Source organism: Dipteris shenzhenensis, chromosome 19 (genome assembly GCF_047967505.1).
Source record: "Dipteris shenzhenensis isolate YYH24624 ecotype China chromosome 19, Dip_SZ_1.0, whole genome shotgun sequence".
In the NCBI taxonomy this organism is placed as follows: domain Eukaryota; kingdom Viridiplantae; phylum Streptophyta; class Polypodiopsida; order Gleicheniales; family Dipteridaceae; genus Dipteris; species Dipteris shenzhenensis.
Window position 1 is genome coordinate 799642 of NC_141614.1, and position 18511 is coordinate 818152.

The following is an 18511-nucleotide window of genomic DNA, read 5'->3' on the forward strand; positions in this document are numbered from 1 at the left end:
ATCTACTGGAAAAGGTTATCTTGGAAAGTCTAATGATAATTTTCCAGCTAATGCAATTCAATGCAATGATGCAACACATGCAAATGACATGCAAACATAATCCTACTGGTGTTAGCATGAATGCCATAAGCCATGTAATTTTCTTTGTCCAAGAGGTGGACAATTGGAATACACCTTCAATTGTTGAGGTTGTCTTGAAGAAGGTTGTCCATTATACAATTGTTGACCACAAAATATGTTGTGCAATTGCCAAAATACATACAATTGGTATTACCTAAATGCAAAACACAATTCCTTTAGGTTGTTCGGGAAAAGACCGCAGCTTAAAACCGGTTGGGAATTCAAGTGGCCGGTTGAGCGGAGACACAAAAATAATCACTAAGGCGAATTGTAGATGTTTAGCATTTTGATTTTTTCCGAACACGACTCTCACATATGCACGTACTCACACCCCGACACACTCACACGCTATCTCAATCACTCTCACAAGTGTTACGAAACGGAAATCTTTGCTTTAGCTTGGCCTAGAGCCGGTTTAAAATCTCATGAAACCGGTTGATTCAGGATTAAAAGGGATTCAAACCTGGTTAACAAAAAGCCCGATAAACTTGTAAAATCTTCGAGGGTACCCGGTTTGTTTCTCTCTTCGGAGGAAGTCGGGCCGGTTAGGCTGAAGAGTTCCGCACACTGCACACCCAACCACATTCACCCACTACCCACACCGGCCACGCACACCCTCTCTCTTCTTTTTCTCTCTCCCTTTCTCTCTCTTTTCTTCTCACTACCTCTCTCTACCTTCTCTACCTCACTACCACCCTCTTCTCTATCGCTCTATCACTAATGAGAGTAGACTCTACCAACAGGTAGAGGCCAAAGTAGAATGATACGCCACGAATTCGAAATACGGGCCTAACCTAGCTACTCTAAGGCCTAGAGTGTAGATAGACCTTGAAAAACATGCTAGAAAAGTGAGATTTTGGGTTTTTACTCAAAATTAGAGCCGAAAATTGCTAGAATGATGGCCAGCCAGACAATGCAGTTTGACTGGATGCTCTGTTTCCAGTACATGAACGCTCACGAACCAAAAACCTACCGAGATCATCTCGATAGACACATGGTGTGTATTGAAGACCAACCGATCTATTTTGACCTAGAACCTAAGGTAAATTATAAGGGACACCGGTACTATGGCCTTGACGGAACCATGTACCTGGTAACTGATGACCCACATGCGGTAGATATCATAGGATAGTCTCAGTAGAATTGCCTAGAAATGTGTGCCACGAGCAAATGCCGCCTATGCCTATCCACGATGTGTAGGCAGGTAAATACGTTTTCGATCAAACGAGGACGATGGTTCACGTGTTTACTACCATGTAGAATACAAAGACATAGTCACAAGCACAAATAATGAAATCTTATACGTTTTCATCCGAGAATCTGGAACTCAGATCATTAATATTGTATTCTTAGATCATCTAGCTCCGTTGACCATTACAGAATGGATAAACAAACTTTGATGTTCATAGCCAATAACGGGGTTAGATTGTTCGATGAGCCGAGCCGAAACCCAAACCTCAAGTACCTAAACGGACGATTTGCATCAAGTGCAATGGCGACCATGATCTCATGGATTGCCCGAAATATCAAGGACTTACAGGTAAAGGGTATTGTGGCATGTGTGCGATCACACACTTGTTTGCAGATTGCCCAAGAAATCCAAATCGAAAAGGCAAACAAGTAGCTATGGTTGGTGTTAACATCAGACAAAGAGCCAGTGGTCCCACTAGATGTGATCATGAGGGCTCAGGCCGTGAAAATTAGAACGAATAACGAAGATACCAAGGCATAATCTTCTAGCCAAGGACATAAACGCCATAGAGGCTCTTGGAAAGCCAGACGGGCTAGAAGAAAGGCCAAACAACAACACAAAGTAGAAAAGGCTACTCAAACAGAGAATAAAAACACGTCCAAGCCTATCGATGAGGCGAACCGGCCAAAATCTGCTTCGATAGAGGCAGAACCACCAATTCCTACCCCTAAAGTGCTTAGTGTTAAATACGGGGGAAGTGTACTAGTAGATAAGGTTTTCGAGCTACTGAATGCCCCTCAAGCTTGGGAAGCTAGGAAGCCCCATCAAACTCAAGCTGAAAGGATCAAAGACTACCCAGATCCAATTATGGAATCTAGACGGTTCGAGATATATAAAAAGATATTTGAAGCTATTCAAGCTTTGAAAGAGCTGATTGCTAGACTTGAGTCAAAATTCAAGGGATCACAAGGGGTATTACCCAATCCTAGCCAAGATAACTCGCCTAGGATTCAGAAGGAGCCACCTGCCAATGAAGCTCCTGGTATAGAGTTGCCAAGAGATGCAACACAAGTTGAGATACCTCTAGCAACATCGCTAGAAAGACCAAACGAGCTTAGGAGCAAATCAAAGTAGAGTGCTGATAAAGAAACAGCTACTCCTAAGGTGACGATCTCGAATGATCCGCCTAAGGTTATGTCAGATATAACCTATGAGCCATTGGTAGTGCCAGAAGTCGAAGAACTATGGCCAGACGAGCTATGGAAAGCCGTCCAAGATGCAAATGATGGAAGCACAACGCTCAAATCTACTCCATTCACAACAGTGGACGCAAATAAACCGACGATGAGCTTGGATCTAGGATCCTTGTACGGAGACAAGGGGTCAGAAAAATCAAAAGATAGCAAACTTGTATCTCTTAAGACCCTACCTTCATACTTAGGTGAATATGAGGATAGGTTAGAGATACACAAATTGCCCTCACAATGGAAATCCATGCCGTCGGCATTGGATTCTAGAAACTTACATGATTTGTTATCTACTCCAATGAGGTGTACTATTCCTTTACCTGACTTATTAAAGGTGAAACCAAAATTGTGGAGTGACGTGGCAAATATACTCGAGAAGATGGGAGCCAAAAATGGTGTAGCTACTCTAGAACAATGGATTGAAGATATAGACAATCCTAGACCATTGCTATAGCCTATTCCCGTCAATGAAGTAGGAGAATATTGCGAAGGACAAGATGGAAACACCACTCTTCCTATCGAGTACAATGATGTGAAATCCTTAGCAATACTCGACAGTGGAGCTGGCGTAGCTATAGTCACGAAACAAACTTGGGAAAAATGGGGAAGACCAGCGGCTAGAAAAACACACATGAAACTTCAACTTGCGGATGGTCACATAGAAAGACCAATAGGGCTTGTGGAATAATTGACCACAACCTCATGTGGCATTGAATATGAGCATACCTTTGCTGTCGTAGATTTTGGCACAAGGCAGAACTACGATATCATATTGGGCAGACCATTTATGCGTTAGTTCAAAATGATACAAGACTAGGGTTATGACTATATCTACCTCAGGCAAGAGGGTGCCATAACGCATATAAATCTTAAGGATGTAAGCTATAGGGATGTCGGTAAGACCCCTGTACATGATTTTGATTCAGCCACAAATGCAGATACAGAGATACTAGATTGGGTAAACGCAGACACACAACTTTGGATGTGTGGCGCGTCAGATATAAGTGATCTGCAAAAAGAGGAATGCAAATTAGAACGCCCAGTGTGGGATGAAGCATATATCCCCGAACCATTCCCAGAAGTTGATTTTGAACCACTAGAGTGGCAACAAATGTTGGCTACTCTAGATGTGTGTGTACTAGAAGAAACCCCAACGAAATTCTGTGATGAACAAGGCTATGACCTAGTACCATTGTAGAACAAAGAAAACAGGTGAAGAAACCAGATAAGAGAAAGACCAAAACGCACATGGCTCTTGCCAACAAACAAGTGCACATGCATCAGCTGACAGATGATGAATCTGAGGAGATAACGGATTTAGATCCATTTATCTTGGTGGCACTAGCCGAGAACAGGTTTGAGCAATATGCTCTTATAGATTCAGGCGCTCAACACAACTCCATGAGCTCTACAAAACGTACCAATGCCTAGAAGGAGTGGTGCTTGATGATGATCCTGTTACTCTCATCGGGTTCACCAAGGAATGTGTCACTACAATGGGATCTGCAATCCTCAAGGTGTATATCAATGATATACTATGCGCACATAGGTTCCATGTACTTCCATCGGAGTACTTCGCCTCACGGATCATCCTAGGCAAGGCCTGGCAGTGTACATACAGGGCTTACATTGACTGGGAGAATGATATGGTCTACTTTGGTAATGCAACTCAACGAGGTATGTTCCATTTGCCATAGTAGATACATATCAATTGATTGGTCCACGTGAAGGTACAGTGCCCAAAAGTTCAATTCTAGAAGATGGTGGCAGGGATAAAGAGGTTCAACGCAAAGATGCTGCTACACAAACCATCGAGGAGCCCAGCTTAACACCAGAAGCCCCACAGGTTTCAATATCACCACCAAAATAGGTCAACAAACGACAGAAGAAGATCAAACAGGTAACCAGACAGGTTTGGATACCCAAAGAGCAACTCAAGAGTAACCCCAAGCAGATTTGGATACCCAAACCTTCTCCACAACATCACCATACCTACAGAAACAATAGAATGCCAAAGTAGGTTCAAAGGTCATCTCGCCACATAAAGCAAGAAGATCCCACAACCACAAGCGTCAAAACAAGGCCAAGAGCGGGCCAAAAAAGAAGAATCCAATGAAAAAAATATGGATTCGAAAAGCCATGTTAAGTGCTCAATCATATCAGCAGTGGATATGGATCCCAAAACAGGTCAAGTCTAAACCAACATCCACTCACAAGTCAAGGCCACATAAACAGGTTCCATATCAAGCTCCCAAGCCACGAGTCAAATCTACCTGGGTGTGGATACCCAAACAGGTTGCCCAGAAACTTCCACCAACACAGATCAACACAAAGCCGGCATCTCGATGGGTGTGGAAGCTAGTGAAGCCTACCAACAAGCTGTCCAACAAGTCATCTGGCGTATGTCTTCCAACATCTACACCAGAAAATCAAGTGAATGTTCCAACTTCCTAGGAAAGTCATTCGGAAGGACTACACCAGGCTAATTTCAAAGACATATGTTCTAGAAGAAATGGCCGCAGAACAAGCAGATGAAGAGGCTATGCTACTAGCTTCAAGTGCATCGACAGATGAGGAAGTTGGAAACCATCGAACGTGATCTAATTCCATCCAACGCCAGCCTCACACCTCCGATTTCAGCTTCTATGCCGACAACAACCAAAGGTCAACCGGAGGTTCCCATCACAATGGCCAGAAACGTCAACCTCAAATATAGTCTCAACCTCAACATCGCCACAAACTTTCATGGAATGGGCCCAATTTCTCAAACGTTTTGTTCTTGGAACTCATTCCCTGATATAGGTAGGCAAGCCTGTTCAAGACCCATTTTCTTGCAGAGCATATTGTTACCCATGCATAAATCTGTGATGCATGAAATAGGGCCACATTACAGTGCTGTGCATAAACACATATTGTTTAAATCCCATGCACATGCACATAAACCACCTAAATCTAGGGAAGGCATTCTAAATGCGGACCCATGCTATATCTATTACGGGCATCAATTTCTGAGTGAATTTTTTTCATTTTTTATGCTTGATTATGAATATTTTCGTTTTTCTTTTAATGCGCATAGAATATCCATCGAAATTGGGGTAATGCAAATATCTAAGCCCCCATAGGTGTGTGTACATAGCATCCAATAAATAGGAAGTGATCCTAGGACTGCTAGGGCACGTTTTCCCTCACCAGGAGGTTTTTTCCCCCGACATATGGAAAAGTCCACCACTTTCCTTTTCTTAGGCGTTGTTTTATTTTCTTTTTTGCTTTTATTTTCATTCAACAAAACCATGAGCAAAAAATGAACTACTCACGAAGAAAACGGTACATCCAACAAGTGAACCGCTCTCAATGCACTTCAACGACAATTCTATCAATGAACAGGAAAACACAAATGAAGGCCAGAGCCAATGATGGTAGCCACTTGGAGAAAACAAGTACACATTGCTCAATCACTTACCAAGTGGATTAGCAATGCTACATTGCCACAAGAAGATAGGTATAGGTAAACAAGTGAAATTCAAATCGGGATATCCTAGACCTTAATTTTCTAATGCTCGTTTGAGGTACTCACATGAATGATGTCTACAACTCTTCAATCTTCCACCATGCCATTCAAGGTCCATGAATACGTTCATAGGTTTAGAGTTCTATCCAATGCTTGCATAGAGAAAACGAGCAAACGACTCTGTGTTTAGCTAGAACAGATCCAACAGGTACACTAACAGGTTCACAATCAGTACTATGGATAACCTACTTCAAGGCAACCTCAGTACTTTACAGGGTATTCAAGGACAACGAAGATATCAGGCCTCTTTTTACAAGTTCCAAGCTAACCACCAATAGGATTAGGTTTGCATGTTTTTGCATGTGATGCATCATTGCATTGAAATGGGCTAGTTGGGAAATTCTCATAAGAATTTAGTGGGCTCAAATTTGCCACAAGAACCCAATGACAACTGCAGCAAGCCTAACCCATTAGCTTCCAACGTCAACGCATATAAGAAGAATCAAGCCAAAAGGCTTACCAAAAAAAGGGCTAAAAATGCTAGCTTGAAGCTACAATGAATGCCAATACGATTTGCCATAATACCAAGGCGAATGGCCTTAATGGTCACATCAAGGAAATCTCTTTTGAGAATGCATTTGATTACATCCATGTCAATGCATGTACTCTTAATTTCTACTGTGTTACAGCTCTAAGCCATCTTCAAGAGAATTCACTTGCAGCATTGCCAATGAGCTTCACCAAAGAGCTCCACCAAACCATCAACATCCCCAGCAACAACAACACCCCCAAAGACCACGACAATCCAGCCTAATAGCGCACCCGAGAACATGCGCAGATTAGGTGGGGGGAATGTTTGGGGAAAACACGGCACATGCTAATGTCCAACCTAGAAGATGCAGCAGATGCCCCGCTCAAGTGCGAGTAATTTTTATTTTTTGATGTCTGCCAACCACCGAGTGCCCGGGACAGACAAATTACTATTTTTAGATATATCCAGAGTCTGTAAATATAATCAGGGGCTATAATGCTTCCAAGTTGTATAGCACGCATCAAGATTAGCTATGATTAGTTTTTGAGTCGAGTCGCCAGTCCGGCCTATATAAGCGAAAATAAGCTTATTTGTAAAGGAGGTCCTGTAAGAGATAAAGTGAATAAGCCGCGAGCGCGCTATGCTTTCGACGTTCACCACGCTCACGCCGTGTACCAAAATTTGATTCCGTTTTGATGAGGTTACTCCCTATTCCGTGCTCTACGCGTCCATTATAATTGTGTTAATATTTTGTGAATTAATTAAATGGTTGATTAGTGAGCTGTTAAGGAGTAATTAGTAGATTTAGAGCATGTTTGGCATCCATTAGTCACCGTACTTTGTAGAAGGGATCTAGGGGTTAGCTCTACGCATAGATTGCTTAGTTTGTCCTGTTAGGTTGGTCGAGCTGAGCTTTGCAAGAATCCTTCTTGTAGGTGCCGGGCTTGTGTAGCCTTGCTGGGATAGATTTGAGTGATCCGGTGAGTTCCATTAGCATTCCCTTTGCTTAGTTGTGTGACCGGTAGATTCTAGATGGCCATGGCTCTAGATTAGCGGCTTCTCATAGGTAGATGTATGAGACCTCACTTGCTTTTAGCTATGTCGATGTATTGTTACCTCAGATGGCCTCTTGACACTTGCGCCATCGCCTCCATGCACTAGTCACATCCACTACGTTTCTCTATAGACATTTTATATGTTTAAAGGTTCGCTATGCTAGATGGTCCGTCGAGCGACCTGCGAACACTGTCCTCCTGGATGACATCCCATAGCCCCTTCTTCATTAAGTGAAATTTAATTCTAGTTTGTCACATGTAGAAGTCTGTGCCACTAAATCTTTCATACACATATTTTGAGGTCATGATTGTGACATATAAACTTCAATTACGAAGAGCTTCTTTGAAGGTGATTCTTCTAGGCTTTTTCCTTCCACAAAAATTCTATTGGTTATGGGACGTATACTCTCTTTCTTGCAATGCGATTGCATCTTGGTCCAGATGGTGTTTATAGCTTTGATTCTACCTCTTCTTCTTGTTTTAGATGTGTGGGTGGTTTGTGTTCAGAGCTTGAGGTAGAAGACATGTGGTGGACTTGCCTGGGAAGGTCTTAGCACTTACTATGCAAGGCTAGTATCTAATCTCTTACAATAGGCTTAGGCACAAGTGTGAATGGAACTTTAAATCTTAGGAACCCTCCTTTTAAAAATAATAGCCAAGTTTTTATAGAACCCTAGAAGAAGTAGATTTTATCAAAATAGCATTATTTGCTGCTTGCACATGAATCTCTGGCAGTGGTATTCACGCAGATTAAGGTTGCCTCCTTCCTCCTTTGCTGCAATAGTCTTTCTTACTTTGGATTTCTAATAGCCCCGTGAGGGATGGCGACCTCTTTCTCTTGCATGGACTAGCTCAAGATTAAGGGGAGGGTTATTGGGGTAAGGCTAGCCTATGCCAATCATCCACATGAAACCCCTCTAGCCATATGACGTCTCACTTTATGTAAAAGCTAATCCTTAACATCAAAAGCCAAGGAATCCTTAAAGATAAGGTTGTGACAAGGCCTATAATAGTCTATTGTAACTCACACTTCAAATCTAATAGAAACCTCAAGTTACGAGTACCTTTCTTCTTATCATGAATGCAACCTTGGTTTTTCCACCATAGGTCATACACTCCAAACTTATTTAAGTGGTTGTAACATATTCTTTGAGGTTTCTCTCCACATTTTTGGTTTTATCTTCAAAAGATCTATTAATGGAAGTGTATATCTCAATGGTGTTGATAAAAGTTCTTGTGAATTTTTGGAACCTATCACTAGTGGTGTTGATTTACACTATGAAGGTAATCATTGGATCTTGGCCCTTTCTTCATGTTATCCAATCTATGAAGGCATGGTTAAGCATTTCCTCTCTTGACCTCTCGAATTTTATTGAACCCATGTTGCCATATAAGGAATTGATTTCAAGATATAAGGTGTGTTTATCTTCTGTATCAACTTCCATGATTGGAGTAAATTCAAGCATCACACTTTCATCTTTTTCTTCTTTGATTGCACTCTAGAGTTTTTTTGGCCTTGGTTCATAGACTTCTAAAACTATGCAATCGTGATTTCCACAACTCTTGAAGTTTCTCTCAATGTCTCAACTCTTGGTATTTTGCTATGTGTATAAAATCTGGAGCTTCTTATGCATCTCAACGTATTCCTCCTCTTGAATCCTAGGCAAAGGTCCTTCCCTAGGTGTTTTTTTCCCGCTTTAATCCTTTTGATTTTGGCTCAAGTCTAGTGGTTGGTTTCATCAGTGCAACTTCTATCAATTCTTTCTACATGTCACCTTCTAGGTTCTATTTTTGAATTTGGGTAGATTTTTCTTCTCTCTTCCAATGTTTGCAGGGGGTTTAGCCTAGCTTCAAAGGCTTCAAGCATGAATTTCAATGGCTCAAAGATCTTGTGTAGAAAATCCCTCCATATTGTTCATTATGCTCTTTTTGTGCAAGAGTTGGTTGTTTTTCCCTCCTCCATACGCTTGATTTGGTTTTCTTTCTCTATTTGAACAATAAAATTTGCTTCTAGTTGCCGTCTAGGTTCCATTAGTTTAATGAAGTTTATCTCCTTAGATAAAAGTCTTTGCCATGCCTTCCTCATTTCTTCTTGTTTGGTTTGAGCTCATGTGACTACCTCCAAAGGACCATTAGTCTTAGGTATTGTTAGTGGGTCACCATGACAAACATTGTAGCCTAGTGAGAGCTCCAATTCATCATTGTCAAATCAAGGATGTAGTCAATTCGACTAGGGCACAGAGGCTTTCCCCCATGGATAAGATGTAGTAGGGATGCTCAAGCTATGTGGATGTGCTCTTACTATGTCATGAGGGATGGCATCATGCTTATGGTCAACCTATCACCTAGATGGCTAGAAGTATGTGGGGTTTGCATAATTTGTGTTAAATATGGTTCACTATTGTTACTAGGAGCACTACTACAAAAAAAATATTTGGACACTTTTCCCCATAATTTGAGTACTATACATAGATCTCGTAAATGTCGATATGCACATCGAAATAAAAACAATGGAAAAAGTGTCAGTATATCCGTTTGAAAATGTGTCCGTATAGGCATCGAAAAGAGTTTCTATATAATGATTGGAAAGAATATGCCAAAAATACATAATTTGGATAGGTATTCCCACATTCTTTCGATGAATTTACCTACGCATTTTTTGACTTATATTCCTACGTATATTCATACACTTTTACCTACACATATTCCTACTTATATTTTGATGCTTTTACTTGCACATATTTCTACACATATTTTGATGCTTTTACCTACAATTTTATCGAGGCATATTCCAAGGATGTATGGACATAAAACCATTAATTTTTTTTTTTGAGGCATAGCGGTGTATGGAATTGCAAATTTGCAGTTCCATACACCGCTATGCCCCACACCAGAATATGCAACAATTGTACTCAATCGTCATATCAAACATACACATAGCAATGTTAAAAATTAAGTACAAATAGATAAAAACATGGCACACTGGAAACAAATTTAAGACCAATCAACCATATTTAAATAAAATAAGTGTTTACATCCCAAATGAGATGTATACACATGTGCCTAACTAATCATCCTCATCATCAAGTGGAGGATTTGGTGCCATCTAGGAAACGAGGGCTCCCTAGTTCAGTGGATGTCCTTGTCTCTCCAACTCCTCTATGAGCGCCACGGTGCTATGTTTGTATGCGTATTGCTCCTTCGCATCAGTACCACACCTCCCCACAACTTCATTCTCTTAATCTAAAAGAGAAGACATTTGATAATATTTTAGGGAAAAAAATGACTTAAGAGTAGAAGCATGAAAAGAATCGCATCCACCGCTACACCAAATGCGAGCTCCCTGTCCTTTTTTTATCATGCTTGTATGATGTCACTACAGCATTGAGACATACTTGCTACCATTTTATCCTTTATCCAATGGGAGGGCACTGTTTCACTCCCTTCCATTGGTGGATATTCCGTAAGAATCAAATTAATGATTATTTCTTTCTTCCCCTTATCCAAGTTGGGGAAGTGGACCATCACATCTTCTTGGAAGGATGTGTGACATAGATCTCTAATACGTACCTTAACGGTGGAGTTGCCTTCAACTTCAATGACGTCCCCATCCACACACTTGTAGGTCTACAACTTGTGCACGGAGTAACATCGTAGCAGTGATGTGAACTATGAGAGCCCACGCTCATGGGTGTCAAGGTGAGAGAATCAATGGATGGTCTCTCCTACGAATGTGTGGACGCATATAATCCTTCTCTCCATGGGTCTACGTGGTCGACCACGATGATGAGTGGTTGAGCGTGCAGAGGTAGGAGAAGAAATAGGTGTGGCTTTTGTTGTGGGAGGTTGCATTGTGGTAGCGCTTGTACCCCTGAACATATGTGAAGCTATATCATATTGCTCACTAGTACAGTATGCCAGAAAGTCCACAAATTATTGAGGACTCATAAGCCCTGGAGTCATAGAAGGAGTAGGTACTGCTGCGGTGATTGGTCTAAAGTTTGGTGTATGACCTGGTGTTTCTGATATTGCTACAAATTTTCAAAAAATACAGAACATATTTTACTAAAGATTCTCTCTCTCTCTCTCTCGCCCCCTCTCTCTCTATACATATCTTTTTTACATACATATCTATGTACATACATACCTACATAGGTACATATCTACATATCTACATACATGACTAGGTATCTACATGCATACCTACATATCTATATACATACATGCATATATATGTACATACATACCTACATACATAACTACGTAAGTACATACCTACATATTTACAAATCTACATATCTACATATCTACATATATGCCTATGTATCTACATGCATACCTACATATCTATATATACATACATGCAAACCTAGTGCTCACATATCTTTCTACATACATACCTACGTACGTATATATCTTTGTACATACATATCTACATACATACATACCTACATGCATACATATCTACATACATACTACATATCTACATGCATACCTACAAATCTGTATACATACATGCATACCTACATACTCACATATTTCTACATACATGAATGCATACATACATATGCACGTATATAGATACATACATGCCTACGTATCTACATGCATACCTACATATCTATATACATACTTGCATACCTACGTACTCACATATATATCTACTTACATACATACATCCATGCATACACGCATACGTACACATATATATACATGCATGCATACCTACATAAATACATATCATCATACATACATACATACATACATACCTACATACATACATATCTTTCTACATACATACCTACATACATACCTACGTACATATCTACATACATACATATCTACATACATACATACATACATACATATCTAGATACATACATACATACATACATACATATCTTCACACATACATTCATACTTACATACATACATATCTTTCTACATACATACCTACGTACATATATATCTTTCTACATACATATCTATGTACATACATACCTACATGCGCACATATCTACATACATACATACATACCTACACACATGCATATCTTTCTACATGCATACATACCTACATACGTACATATCTTTCTACATACATACCTATGCACATATATATCTTTCTACATACATACCTATCTACGTATATATTTTCTTACATACTTATCTACGTACATACATACCTACATATGTACAATTCTACATACATATCTACGTACATACATACATACCTACATACATACATACATATCTACATACATACATGTCTAAATACATACCTACACAGCTACATACATACATACATATCTTTGTATATATGTACATAAAATATATACCTACATTTATAATCTAAATCCTAAATCCTAAATGTAATCTAAATCCAATACAAAACCTAAACATAAACCTAGACCTAGATCTAAACCTAAACATTAACCTAAACCTATGAGTATCTAATATAAACTTAAATCTAAATCTAAATCTAAACCTAAACCTAAAACTAAATCATAAAACCTAAACCATAAATCTAAACCTAAATCTAATTATAAACCCTAAACTATAAACCTAAACCTAAATTTAACCCTAAACATAACTTAAATCTAAATCTAACCATTAATCATAAACTTTAAACCTAAGCCTAAACCTAAAATCAACCCTAAATGTAACCCTAAACCTAAACCTAAACCTACGAGCATCTATCCTAAACTTAAACCTAAATCTAACCCTAAATCTAAACCTAAACCTCAACCTAAACATAACCATAATCCTAAATATAAATTACTTACATATCATGTACATACCTATCTACATATATATAATATACATGCATAAATGTAATGTACATACCTATCTAGAACACTTATAATCTACATACATATACCATACATCCCTCTCTACATACATATAATTTACATAAATACTAAACTATAAAGCTAAACCTAAACCTAAATCTATACATAAGTGTAACCCTAAACCTACGAGCATCTAACTCTAAACCTAAACCTACGGGCATTTAACATAAACATAAACCTAATCTAAACCTACATCTTTCAAGACATCATCAAGGTACATTTTATAACACTTAATATGTATATATATGATGTCAAGTGGTTTAGGGTTGTTATTAAAGGGAAACAATCGACCGTGTGACGAGATAAGAGTGGATTGATCCAAATCGACTCCACAAAACTATGGACATATTAAAAGGATACTTTTGTTTTGCCAGAACACAGTGAGCAAGTGGTTTTGAAAGAAGATCCAAAAGATAAAAGATGGTTATTCATTATTGAAGTTTCCCCTCGCAAAAACCAATTCTTGTAATGTGTAAAAGAAACATTTGGATTAAGGAGATAAGGTTTACTTTGAGTAGTACTATACGTGTGTATCAAGTGGGCAAGGCTATATTTTAGGAGCTTACACCGCACTCAATTCTTGTCAGAAGGGTGTGCAGGTGATTGGTTTTCGTTCCCCTCGTCGAGCTCTTCTTCTTGATGCTAATAATGCATGCAATGTGTGTGCTTTGGTACACCCTTCCCTCATTGGGTTTATGCTTCTAATCTTAGTTTTTGGCATGTTTTAGGCTTGATTTATGTTCCATAATAGTTGGGAGAGTGTTTCACACATGTAGGTTACCATTTCGAGCCATAAAGTGCTCTAGGTAAAAACGTACGAGGAACAAATCGCGATCTCTGTTCGTTCGCATCCTCCCATGGGTATTGGGGTCCTGCCTTGCTTGGGGATGTACTTTGCATTTATATGAACATGATTTTCTAGCTTGACTGCATGTTAGAAGTCCGTATGGGTGATTAGAGGGCATATGGGTGTCATATCCATAGGCTAGACATAGTTTGCTTGAGACTTTAGCTTTCTAGTATCCTCATCCACATTTGACACATGTGGGAAAGCCTCCATGCCCTAGTTGGGTTAGTTACATCCTCAAGTTTGATATTTTGTTGGCTAGACTACGATGTCTGTTGCAGAAAACTGCTAACACCGAGCGTGAGGCAGGTTTGAGAGTAGAGATTGGATTGGTGGTCTGAGGGTGTAGGGGATAGCTCCATATCCTGATAGCCTGTGTTGATTGTTTGAAAGCTTGCCATAGCTCCATAACCTATGTTGATCGTGTGTGCCTCTATGAGGATGTGTTGATGGTTTCCAAGCTTGCCCTCATTTCCTAAGTATGTGTGCTCTCTTATACACATTGGATTCACGCTTCCTCTGCCATGTGCAATACAATATTCACAAGATCTTCCTCATAGTAACCATTTGTTGTAATGGCATGTGTGTTTGCATTGTGGTCATTCAGGTGTTATAGAGGCAAAAGGTGAGGGTGATGTTGGTTAGAAGCATCTCCTTAATCTGATGCAAGAAAGCCCTTGTCTGGCTCATGGTCTTCATGCATTTGTAGTACTAGGTCAATGCTAAAGTGATCTTCTTCATCTAGAGGTCTCAATAGGTTGATATGTGCTGCCAGTTTATCCTTGTAGTGTTCTTTCCTTGGCGATTGAGGCTATTGTCCTTCTTGGGTCACATCCGACCTTGATGTGGAAAATGGAGGGGGTCATTTTTTCCTCCTTGAACATTTTGTAGAGCTATGTTAGCTGCTTCAAAATCCGACCTTCATGTGGAGAATGGAGGGGGTCATTTTTTCCTCCTTGAACATTCTGTAGAGCTATGTTAGCTGCTTCAAAATCCACCTTGCTCTCATCGAAGAATGCGGGTAGAGGGTCATGATGGTCAAAGAATCCTCCATTGTCTTCTGCACCTCCCTCTCTAGTTTGTCAGAGCAGGGTGTTCGGAGGGTCCACATTTCCTCCTCTTAGATGCAGGCCATCATTTGCATATTCATGACCTGCATCTTCTCTTTTGGTTATAAGAAACACCAATCCCAGGTTTGTTTGTGTGTATAGCTCAAAGGATGCCCTAACTACATCTTGGCCGATATGTCATTTTTGAGGCGTTTGTTAATTATTGGCTATTGGGATTGAATAGACTACAGATTTGAGGGTGATTGTGTTTGGCATGGTCTGTGTATGTGTGTGCGGTTTATGGTATGGAATGGATGGTGCTAATGGTTCCTGTATTGCTGCCCCCAAGGCTACTGAGAACATGGCTTCAAAAAGGGGAGGAAAAGAACCTTATGGAAAGAAGATAGTAGAGAGCAAGCTTGTGGCTGATCTAGCACTCAATGCAACGGAGACCACACCCCCACATGTTATCCGATGCACTCCCCGGTTGAGACTAGATAAGCAAGGTCTTGAGATAGATGCAACAGAGACAACACCTCCAAATTTTATCCGATGCAGTCCCCGGTTGAGAGAAAAGAAGGATCTATGGATAGACTTAAATGCCACCCCCATTGTAGTCGAGACACCCCACCTACAAACTTCGGAAATCATCAATCCACAGCCTACCCCCAGGCTTGCTAACAACATGGCTTTGAGAAGGGGAGAAAATGAGCCTCATGGGAAGAAGATAGCTGGGATCAATCATGGGGCTGGCCCCAATATCTATCAATCCAAGGCCTAAGAAGAAGCAATTGACTGCATTTGATGGGCAAGAGGAGGATGATAGGAAGCATGGTAGAAGCAAGTGGATTGTTAAAGGGTTATTTTCTAGAAGTTATGTTTTAGTTGGTGTCTTTTAGTTAATTTTAAACTTTAGTCTCTATTGAGTAGTGTTAAGTAGTTGGGAGTTCTTGGTCTATGGAAACTGAATTTTAGTTGGTTAAATAGAGCTTCTAAGTTGAAGTTTGTATCAAGATTAATATTGGAAGTTGCACTTCTGGTCTTCTTGTGTCTTTTGCAATTTAGGCGACTGCACTCTGTATGCAACAACTTCCTGCATGTTTTGTGCTTGTAATGGTGCTATATGAGTGTTTTCTATTTAGAGTTTGAGGAATAATGGCCTTAAACACTTTGGCAATCCTGCTAAGTGTGGAATTTCCCTAGATATCTATTGGTACTAAGAAGTATGACGCCTTGCTGGTGAGGAACCTCTATGAGGCACGACTTTTAGAGGAATTATTCCCACTATTGCCTAGCGACCTTAAATTAAGGATTGCATCCTCGATGAAGCGGTTTCAATTATGGTGGTTGGCTAGGTTCATATACCAGACTCGGAGAGGTTCTATGAGATTTGGGGCAGCCACTGGATCTTATGCCTTGCACATGTATTGTCAAAAGCAAATGATTTCTTATTCGTATATCTTTGAGCATGTGCACAATGCATGAGTGATTCCAATGATGGTTCAAATCTTCCTCAATATTCTTATGGAGCGAGGTTTTAGAGAAGGAGATGGGAAAGTCTTCTTTAAGCTCAAGAAGCAAGGGCAGTAAGAGCACTGGAGGGAGACATACCTGAAGTTGAGGCAATGCCCAGGGTGTCTTTAGAACCTCAGGAACAACAAAATGTTTAATTATTCCATAACGAGGGGTTAGGGACTCCGAAGTAGGGAGAGATTTCTTCGATCCAGGTTTTCTAGTCCCCGTATGCTTGTATATTTTAGTATCATGAAGCCAATCAGGACTTGTTTTTTTGCATGTGTGGGTCTCACCAGAAAGAGCTTTTAGAAGCTTTCTGGGCAAATAAGAAGCAACATGTAGCTATATGTGATAAGCAGTACATAGCTATATGTGTGTCTATGCATGTGCACACATAAGAGAAAGGAGGGCATGGAGTTGGAGTTGCCACCCTGACCATTAGGTTTGTCATCTATACTTCGAGCTAAGTTTGAAGCTATAGCAAATGGATTTTTATGCTCTCACTTACTTTTAGTTGGCCATATTCAGCCGTATTGGTTGGATCCATGCACAGGGCAAGGATGTATTGTAAAAGGCGCAAGAGACTTGACAATTGTATGGGGAGATGACGAGCGTTATTGGCGTTGGCTCCCATAACTTGATTCTTGGATTGTCTCACAGATAGAAGACACTATAACATTACTTAAACTGACTCCTTCGTCTTACTAATGCTAGGCATTTTTCTTTTATCAGGTTTCCTGAAAGTGCCCACTTGCATCATGTATGCTAGTTTGAAGTACGTGGGGACCTTGACAGCATGTTTATTCCAGGGGGCTATACAATATCATTCCGGATAATGTTTGTGGACCTAAGATCTGGTTGGGTCCCAACCAGAGCACCTGTGAATCTCTCTCTCTCAACATCGGATGGTCAATGTAAAGTGTCTCAACGTTTGTTCATTGGAGATCAAGCTTCGTTTGTAAGCTCGACTACTATGGCCCACATGAGATCATGTGGAACTTGGATGGAGCTTGATGTTGGTGAGTTTCATGTGGAGAGGGAGATGCGACTAAAGGTGAACTTTAGCACGATGGAGATTGTTGGTGGACGGTGGAAAAAGGGGGTCATTGTGGATGGTGTTAAGATTCAGCCCACTAGAGCCATTACAGAATTCATGGCATAACTTGGCCAACACAATCCATATGGGTTGACAAGGTGATGCTGCATGAATGGAATCTCATTTACTCATGTAGGTATCATTATCATAAATCTTATAAAGTCTCATGTGAATGTTAAGGATACCTTTTAGACAAGGGGTGTGAGAACCATGTTCTGTACTATCCTAACATGAATATTGTAAGCTTAACTTGTTCATTACTGAGCTTGATGTTTGTAATGGTAATCTCAACAAGGAAATGTGTAAAATTGATCCCAACTATTGGGCATGTATATTGTGCAATCTGGAAAGCAGTGCAAAATCTCATGGTGTGTTTTGGGGGTGGGGAGTGAGTTGAGCAAGAGCCTTGGTGGGTTGGTGGGTGAGTGCTCGAAGCTGGGGTGATTGGATTATTGTGCCAATCATTTGTTGAAGGATATATCTTGCTATGTAATAGTTG

At 40.1% G+C, this 18511-nt stretch overlaps 1 pseudogene; it reads left to right on the forward strand.

The window, feature by feature from the left end:
- Positions 1–3807: 3807 nt before the first annotated feature.
- On the forward strand, positions 3808–18078 carry LOC147889889 (lectin-like; annotated as a pseudogene).
- Positions 18079–18511: the final 433 nt, after the last annotated feature.